This window comes from Vombatus ursinus, unplaced genomic scaffold (assembly GCF_900497805.2).
Source record: "Vombatus ursinus unplaced genomic scaffold, bare-nosed wombat genome assembly UNPS02010394.1, whole genome shotgun sequence".
Lineage (NCBI taxonomy): Eukaryota > Metazoa > Chordata > Mammalia > Diprotodontia > Vombatidae > Vombatus > Vombatus ursinus.
This window is the reverse complement of record NW_020950172.1, coordinates 4,767,039-4,776,292: the sequence shown is the minus strand read 5'-3', so window position 1 is coordinate 4,776,292 and position 9,254 is coordinate 4,767,039.

Here is a 9,254-nt window from a genome sequence, read left to right as displayed (position 1 = left end):
GTTCTTTAGTCTATTGTCAAAACCTGTAATCACAGGCACCTATGACTAGAGCTGGGAAGGAACTTAAAGGTCATCTAGTCCAGACTCCTCATTTTGCAGAGGGGGAATTCAGCACGTAGGAAAGTCAAATGCTTTGCTCGAGGTCATACAGTAAGCATCAGAGGCAGAATTCGAACTCATGTCTTCTGACTGCACAGCCACTGTTCTTTCCCCTGTATCACACTGCCCCATTAGGAAAATTTCCCCCTTATCAAGGCAAAATTGACCTCTGTAATATGTACCCAGAGCTCTGTTTTTGCCCTCTGGTGGCCAAGGAGATCAAATCTAATCCCTTTTCCATGTATCAGCCCTTCAGGTACTTAGAACAATTGGATGTGTTCCCCATCTTCTCTTCTATAGGCTAAACATGTCCTCTTCCTTTACATGATTATGCTATGGACTGGGCTCCAGTCTCTTCTTCTAAATGTGCTTGACCTTATTACTGTTCTTCCTAAAATGTGAGGCTCAGAACTGAAATGAGACAGAGACAGAGACAGAGACAGAGAGATAGAGAGAAAGAAGAGGAAAGGAAGGAGGGTGAAAAGGATGGAGGAAGGAGGAGAGAGGGAAATAGACAGAGACAAGGAGAAAAACAGACAGGGAGGGGGAGAGATCAATAGGTCAGATGCATTTAATTGTATCATGATCAATAAATAATTAATTTAGTATTTCTGATTTCTACATTTGGCTGACATCTTCATGTCATTCACAATACAATGTCATCTTTTAAAAATTAAAGCTGATAATTATGTAAATTACTTTCTATTCATATTCATTAACTGCCAGAGGTCTATCATCTCTAATTTTTCTAAATTTTCATTTAGGTCCTCAACTTATTTCTTTGTTTATCTTTTGATTATTTTTATGTAAATCCGAAAGGGGTACATTGATTTGCCCTATTATTGTTTTCTTTTAAAAATCTTTCTCCCTCTAATTAAATTAACTTTTCCTTTAAGTGTTTAGATGTTATTAGTTGCACCTATATTATGTATTAATATTGATTCATTTTCTATAATACTCTTAAGCAGAATGCAATTTTCCTGCTTGTCACTTTTTATTTTATCTACATTTGCTATAGCCTTGTTCAAAATCATAATTGTTAATCCCACATTTTTGAGTTCAGCTGATTTTGTCCTCAACTCCCATTTTAGCTCTATGATTCTTCGTATTTCTTTGAAACAACATAAAGTTGGATTTTGCTTTCTAATCCATCCTACTATCCTCTTCTGCTTTATAGGTGAGCTCATCTCATTCACATTCAGTTACGATTGTTAATGATTTATTTATCTTTATCATGTGCTGTTAGACTTTTTCCTCTCTTTGCTCGCACTCCCCTCTTTATACAGATATAAAGAAGGTAGAAGAGATGGAGTTTGCCTGGCACTTGTGATTTTGTAAGTGAAACATTGTTTTCTCTGTGTAATGTCACTTCTCCACTTACTTTGTCATTGATCTCAGGTTTTTACTCTTTTTTCCTTTATTTTTAACCTGCCCTTCACATTCCTTAGGAAAAACTTTTATAAGAGACATCATTTAAACTGCTCTTGAAGGATGTGGTCTTAAAGGTGTTAATATCCAGATTAGTGTGTGTGTGTGTGTGCATGTGTGTGTGTGTGTGTGTGTGTGTGTGTGTGTAGCAGCAGAGTCTATCCCCAAAATGAGAGACGATATTCATAAAAGCCCAGAGGTCCAAGAGCACAGTATGAGCTATACGCCTCTACCTTGGCCCCTCTCTTTGTCTTCTAAACTCTCTTCAGTTTGGCTTCTGACCTCATCATTCCATTGGAACTGCTCTTTGCCAGATCTAATGGCCTTTTCTCAGTCTTCCACCTTCTTCATCTCTGCAGCCTTTAGCACTGTTGGTCACCCTCTTTTCCGGGACACTCCCTCCTCTCTAGGTTTCCCTGGCACTATTGTCTTGTTTCTCTACCTTCTCATCAGACTGCTCCTTCTCAGGCTCCTTTGCTGGATCCTCCATCCATGTCATGATAATGAACAATGGGGGTTCTCCCAAGGATCTGTCCTAGCTCATCTTCTCTTCTCATTCTATGTTATATTTCTTGGCAAACTCCTCAGTTCACTTAGCATCTCTAGTCAGCTGATTCCCAGATCCATATATCCAGCCCTGACCTCTTTTCTGAGCTTCAGCTTCATATCACTAACTGCCCTTGATGACATTTTAAAATAAGTGGCTTGCAGACATCTCAGTTTCAGCATGTCCAAAGCAGAGTTCCTTATTTTCCCTCAACATCGTCCCTTCTTCCAAGCTCCCCTATCACTGTCAAGGGCAGCACCATCCTCCCAGTTCCACCAAAGTCCCAGCCGCTTGCAACCTCTGTGTCATCAGCTTCTCCCTCGCCCTGACATGAATCCAGCTTGATGTCAAATCTTGTCCTATCTAAGTCCTCCCCCCCTCCCATGCACAGGCCCTTCTGACCCACAGAGATGCTCCGCTTGCTTCAATAGCCTGTTATTTGTTCCCTCTGATCCAAGTCTCTAGCTTCTCTACTGCATCCTCCACTCACCTGCCAAAGTGGTTTCTCTAACCTACAGATCTGGCTAAGTCACTTCCCCTGCTACCAAGAAAACTCCAGCGACTCTTTACCCCCTTTAGGATCAAAGCAAACACCTCTGCATGGCATTTAAGGTTATTTTCCATCTGGCCTCTTCCTACCTTCCAGCCTTCTCACACATTATTTCTCCCACACACTCCAGAATCTAGTTACTCTGGTCTCCTTACTGTTCATCATGCCCAATACTCTAGCTCATAACTGTGTCTTTACACTGGCTATCCTCCATCCCTACCACACTGTACCTTTTCACTTCTGCCTATTCATTTCTCTGGCCTCCTTCAAGACTCAGCTCAAGCCTCACATTTGACAGGAGTCCTTTCCTGCCCCCGTCTTCTTAGTAGTGCCATCTTTTTCAGGTGATCTTCCATGTACTCTATATATGGCTGGCACGTTCCTAGTAATTTGCTTGTCTCTTCCGTTAGAATGTGAGCTCCTTGAGGGCAGGGACTGTGTTTTTGGTTTTCTTACTAGGATTGGAGACAGGCCAATGAAAATCCAATCTTAAGAGCATTGCAGGGTACCCCACCTGGCTTTATGATAAGCCTGCTTCTGAAAGTTCATGGTGACATGGAATAGAGGGGTCACACTTCCCCCACCCCATTTCCCTTTTACTTCCTCCTCCCTACTTCTTCCTCCCTACTTTCCACTCCAGTGGCTGTAGAGAAAGTCTGTTTACCTATCAGCTTACTTCTTGGTGAAGAAAAACCTTTTTATTGATTGCTGAGCTGAATACAAAAAGTACCTCAATTAGTCTCTCTCTTTCCTGCTGGTGACTGAGGAAAGGACAGCTCTGTATCCCCAGGTAGAGAGAGAGAGGTAGCTAACTTCTCCTACTGTCTTAAGGCTGTCTTAATTTGACATCTGGATGGGGTTCTCATTGGGCAATATAACTCTGTTCCTTGCCTTTATATCTTCAGTACTTAGCACAGTTCCTGGCACATAGTAAGGACTTAATATGTGCTTGTTTACTGTCTGACTTGTGAGCTCATTGTGAAGTGTGGTTGGCACTTGAACAGGAATAATGAGAAATATGCTTGGAAATTAAGACTGGAGTAACAACATGGAGGAACTAGGATGCCATGATTAAGATAAAGCTTGCACTTTATCTTAGAAACAATAGGGAGCCATTGAAAGTTTTTGATTAGGAGTGTGGTATGGTCAGACATGGGACTTAGGGAAATTGCTTCTAATGGAGACATATGAATATTATATGAAGTATAGATTTGGTTCAAGTCAAGTGAACCCAGTAAACACTTATGAAGCACACATGATGTGACAGGCCCTGGGGGCCGCTCTGGAGCGCTGGTACAGAGAAGGACACAGTCCCTTTTAGCAAGCAGCTTACATTCTAAGAAGGAAGATGACTTGAAAATACATATGCATAAGCACAACAAATATAAAGAGAATAAATGGAAATGAGCAAACTACTAGTGATTTTGGGAAGGAGGGCACTATCAGTTAGAGACATCAGGAAAGGCTTGATGCAAAAGATGACTCTTGAGTTCTATCTTGAAGGAAGAAAAAATTCAATGAGTCAGAGGCAAAGAGGAGGAGCTGCTATGCCTTCAAGGTATGGAAGATGGTCAGGGGTAGAGAGGGAAGACATAATGTCATGTACCAAGAAGAAAGAGGCCAGTGGGGTTGAATCACACAATGGAGGAGGAGGAGTTCTGCCCAATAAGCCAAGAAGGATAAATTGGGACTAAGTGCTTGTGAAGAGTTTTATAAGCCAAATGGAAGAGTGTATACTTTATCCCCCAGGAAATAGGGAGCCACTAGATTTTACTGAGCAGGAGGAGAATGGGGCCAGGACAGCACTTAAGGAGAATCATTTGATAACAATGGAGGGTGGACTGAAGTGGGGAAAGCCTCAAGGCAGAGGGACCAAAGAAGAGGCTATGAGGATCGTCTTTGTGAGAGGTGATCAGGATTTGAATCAAGTTGATAGTTGTGTGAGTGGAAAGAAGAGTCAGATATAAGAGATGATGTGAAGGAAAAGGGAAAAATTTGTCAGCTGATAGGATATGTGGTATGAGACAGGGTGGAGTCAAGGATAACACTGAGATGATAAAGATGAGTGACTGGGAGAGTGGTGATGCCATTGGTGGGGGGGCGGGGCAGGGAAAGGAGGTTTTGGAGGGAATTTGATATATCTTTGGGACATCAGTTTGCAATGTTCAAAGGCAATTGATGATGTTGAACTGAAACTCAGAGGAGTGACTGGGGCTGGATCTTGGCATCATCAGCTAATTAAATCCATGGGAACTAATGAGGTCTCCAAGAGAGCATATAGGGATAGGGGAGCAAAGGATTCAGGAGAGAGCCTTAAGGAACACTCACATTTAGGGGTGCAATCTACAAGATAAGCCAACAAAGGAAGCTGAGTTGAAACAATTAGACTGATAGAAGGTTGAGCAGGAAAGATGTGTCACAAAAACCCAGAGAGGGAAGAGCAATTAGAAAGAAAGAGCGATTAGTAACACCAAATGCAACAAAGAAATTGAGGATGGTTACTGAAAAAAACAAACCTTTAGACTTTTCAATAAGAGATCATTGGTGACTTTGGAGAGAGTTGTTTGAGTTTAGAAATGAAGTTGGAATCCTAGATTGATAGGTAGATAACTAATATAAATACACATGTAGATAGATAGATACTAAAATATAATCATGGAGATTATATTCCCCCTGGTCCTGAACACTTTATAATTTATTTTAAGCATATGTATCTATATCTACATTTATAATATCCATCCCCACATCTGTATTTAGCTATATCTATAGCTAGATATATCTATCTATGCACACACAGTGTGCACACATATTGCACACTTTCACATAAAATAATATATAATGCACACACTTAAAACAAGTTATGTACAATACACACATACAGATACACATAATCTATTTATATGTATACACACAAGCACATAAATGTTTATTACAAACCTCATAACACTCAACGAATATGAACAAAGAAACAAACAAAATACAGCCTTAATCTCCAAATAAAACCATAAAATCCAAATTTTATGTTTTGATTGTAAAAAATAATAACATCGCATAAACCTGACCCAAATGGAGTACCAGATTTGCCCAGCGTTCTGCCCGACGCTGACAGTGGGAGGAGGAAGGTCTAGTGCCCTTGATGGCGTAGCTTTGCATTTCTTCTTTTTTTTTAATTGGATCTCATTCAATGAACAGACTGTGCTTCCAGTTTCTCATTTCTTTGCACCTGAGTTTCTCGGCTCTTCAGTTGGTTCCTTTTTCTCTGTGTTTTCTTTTTTTTTCCTTCACGGGTCACATTTTCATTGTTCGACACAACATTGCTCTTCCTTTGGATTAATGTACTGTAATTCATTCAGCCACTTGCCAATTTTTGGACAAATAGATGGACTTTGTTTTCTTTCCTTTTACAAAGAAATGTACTTTGGCTGTTCTGATCCATTGATGGGTCACTATCATAAGGATGCATCAAAGAGGAAGGCAAGGAGTTGTGTGTACTGAATGGCCAAAGTACATGATAGATTGGGCTCCTTCTTTCCATCCCTTTCTTTTATTTTGAGAAAAAAAATTACAAATTGAGTCACAGAAAGATGAAGAGACTTGCCCCCAATGATAGTGGCAGGGTCAGGACCCCCTTTTCTGAAACCCCAGCCCGGTGTTCCTTCCATTGAACACAAACGGTTAAATGATGAAAGCTTAGAAATTAACAACCCATCATTTTCATTTCTGGCCACCTTCCTGGAATGACCTCCCAGTTCTTCCACTCCCTTTCTACTCCAGGAGAGGAGCTGGCCTCTGCTGCTTGTCAGCCTGCCTGATGCATGACAGAACACTGGCTCAGGAGGAAGCAGAGAGACGAAATAACAGGGGACGTATTGGTGGAGAACAATTAACTTGAAACAGATGGTATGGCGAAGGCAGGGAGGGCACCATCTCCTGAAGGCTGGAAGCTATACCTGCCTGGCTATTCTGTGGTCCCCTGAAAGAATGTATATCTTTATCAATCAATTTAAGGTATTTCTGTTGTAATATGAGGATGCGTTAAATGTCAGAGCTATAAAGCAGTTATTTTTTAGAATCGAGAGCTAGAGACAAGCCATGGAGTCAAATCCCCTTATTCTACAGAAGGGTAAACTGAGGCCCAGAAAAAGGCATATTTTCCATGGTTACCCAGCTGGTAAGGGGATGAGCTGCTATTAAAAACAGAGTTCTTTGGCTCCCTCCACCATGCTGTCCTTTCATCTCTTTTTTCCCTGAATCCCCAGAAGCTGTCTGGAGCACCAACCCAGGTTTAACCATGGCAGGTAGTTGGTTGATAATGAAACATAGAAGAGTCTTACAGCCAAAGACCCATATAAGAAAAACATGGATGAGGTCCTAGCCTAGGCAATGGCAGCTTTCTTGCTTTCTGAGATACTTTCACCTAGAGGTGGCTATCTAGCAGATGGCATGTGAGAAGGCCTGGGGCTTGTGCCATGGGTGGACCTCAGCTCTGAGGGAATATTCATGATGACATTAGCCATCAAAAGAGAAAACTCTTTCTGCAAGTGAGAACTGTACACCCTACCCTGAAAGTGTCAGTCTATATCAGAGACGGACATAGGCGTCATCCTTAAGAGATGAAGATTCAGAAGCTAAGTAACTCCCTAATCCTTCTCCATTGTCTCATTGTGGTGTCATGTCCTACAGTTTTCAAAGGCTAGGAAATTGGAGATTTTCTATGGTGGCCCATCCACACAAAAGATGTTGTATCCAGCAAAAGACAGCCTGGATGGTTGATCAGAAAGGTATATCGTGCCGGGCGGGGAGAGGAACTCAGTTCGGTATGGGCACACAGGCCTCAGCGATCCCAGAGCAGGCCTCAGAGGGCTGAATCATGGGCAGCTGGGCAGTTTCCAGACTTCTCAACCCACAAACACCAAAGACAACTTGGAAGGTCAGTGAGAAAAGTCTGTGACTGTGGTGAGAGAAGGAGCTAGGTCTCAGCTGCCTTCAGGGCCGCAGCTGTATCCTGAGCTTCTGGCCCACAGACTGAGGGGGAATCAAGTGGCTGATCAGAGGGGGATTGCAGGGATCTCTTTGCCAGTGCTGAGGCAGGAATCTCTTGCTTGGATCTGGGTCACAGTTCTGAGGGGCGGTCCTGGGGTGAGGAGGAATGCTGGTGTGATGAAGCTTCTTGTGGAGGTGGAGAAAAAACACCTCGCCCCTTATCATAGCACCTTGGAAGAACTGAAAATTTTCAGGTCCCTAGAAGTATCTCTGAAAACAGCTGTATAAACCCCTGAAGCTTGGGACAGTACATTCTCCACATTGGAAGCAGACTTTTACCTTAACAAAGAGTTTAAAACTCAAGTAATTGGCCAGGATCATGAGTAAGCAGCGCAAAAAGAGTCAGACTATATTATCTTACTTTGGTGACAAAGAAGATCAAAACATACAACCAGAAAAAGACAACAAAGCCAAAGCTCCTACATCCAAAGCCTCCAAGAAGAATATGAATCAGTCCTAGGCCTTGGAAGAGCTCAAAAGGGATTTTGAGAAGCAAGTAAGAGAAGTAGAGGAAAAACTGAGAGTTTTGCAAGAAAATCATGAAAAACAAGTCAACAGTTTGCTAAAGGAGACTCAAAAAAGTACTGAAGAAAATAACATCTTAAAAAATAGTCTAACCCAAATGGCAAAAGAAGTTCAAAAAGCCAATGAGGAGAAGAATGCCCTAAAAAACAAAATTGGCCAAATGGAAAAAGAAGTCCAAAAGATTACTGAAGAAAATACTTCCTTAAAAATTAGAATAGAGCAATTGGAAGCTAGTGACTTTACGAGAAATCAAGACACTGTAAAATAAATCCAAAAGAATGAAAAATTAGAAAACAATGTGAAATATCTCATTGGAAAAACAACTGACCTGGAAAATGGATCCAGGAGAGAGAATTTAAAAATTATTGGACTGTCTGAAAGCCATGATCAAAAAAGGAGCCTAGACATCATCTTTCAAGAAATGATCCAGGAAAACTTCCCTGATATTTTAGAACCAGAGGGCAAAATCGAAATAGAAAGAATCCATCAATCGCCGCCTACAAGAGATCCCCAAAGGAAAACTCATAGGAATATTGTAGCCAAATTTCAGAGTTCCCAAGTCAAGGAGAAAATATTACAAGCAGCCAGAAGGAAACAATTCAAGTATTGTGGAAACACAATCAGGATAACGCAAGATTTAGCTGCTTCTATATTGAGGGACGGCAGGGCATGGAATATAATATTCTGGAGGGCAAAGGAGATAGGATTACAACCAAGAATCACCTACCCAGCAAAACTGAGTATAATCCTGCAGGGGAAAAAATGGTCATTCAGTGAAATAGAGGACTTTCAGGCATTCTTGATGAAAAGACCAGAGCTGAATAGAAAATTTGATTTTCAAATACAAGACTCAAGTGGAACATGAAGAGGTAAACAGGAAAGAGAAATCATAAGAGACTTATTATGGTTGAACTGTTTACATTCCTGCATGGAAAGATGATATTTGTAACTCGTGAGACCTTTGTCAGTATTAGGGTAGTTGGAGGGGAAAAATTATATGTACATATATATAGATATAGATAGATAGATAGATAGATAGATAGATAGATAGATAGATAGATA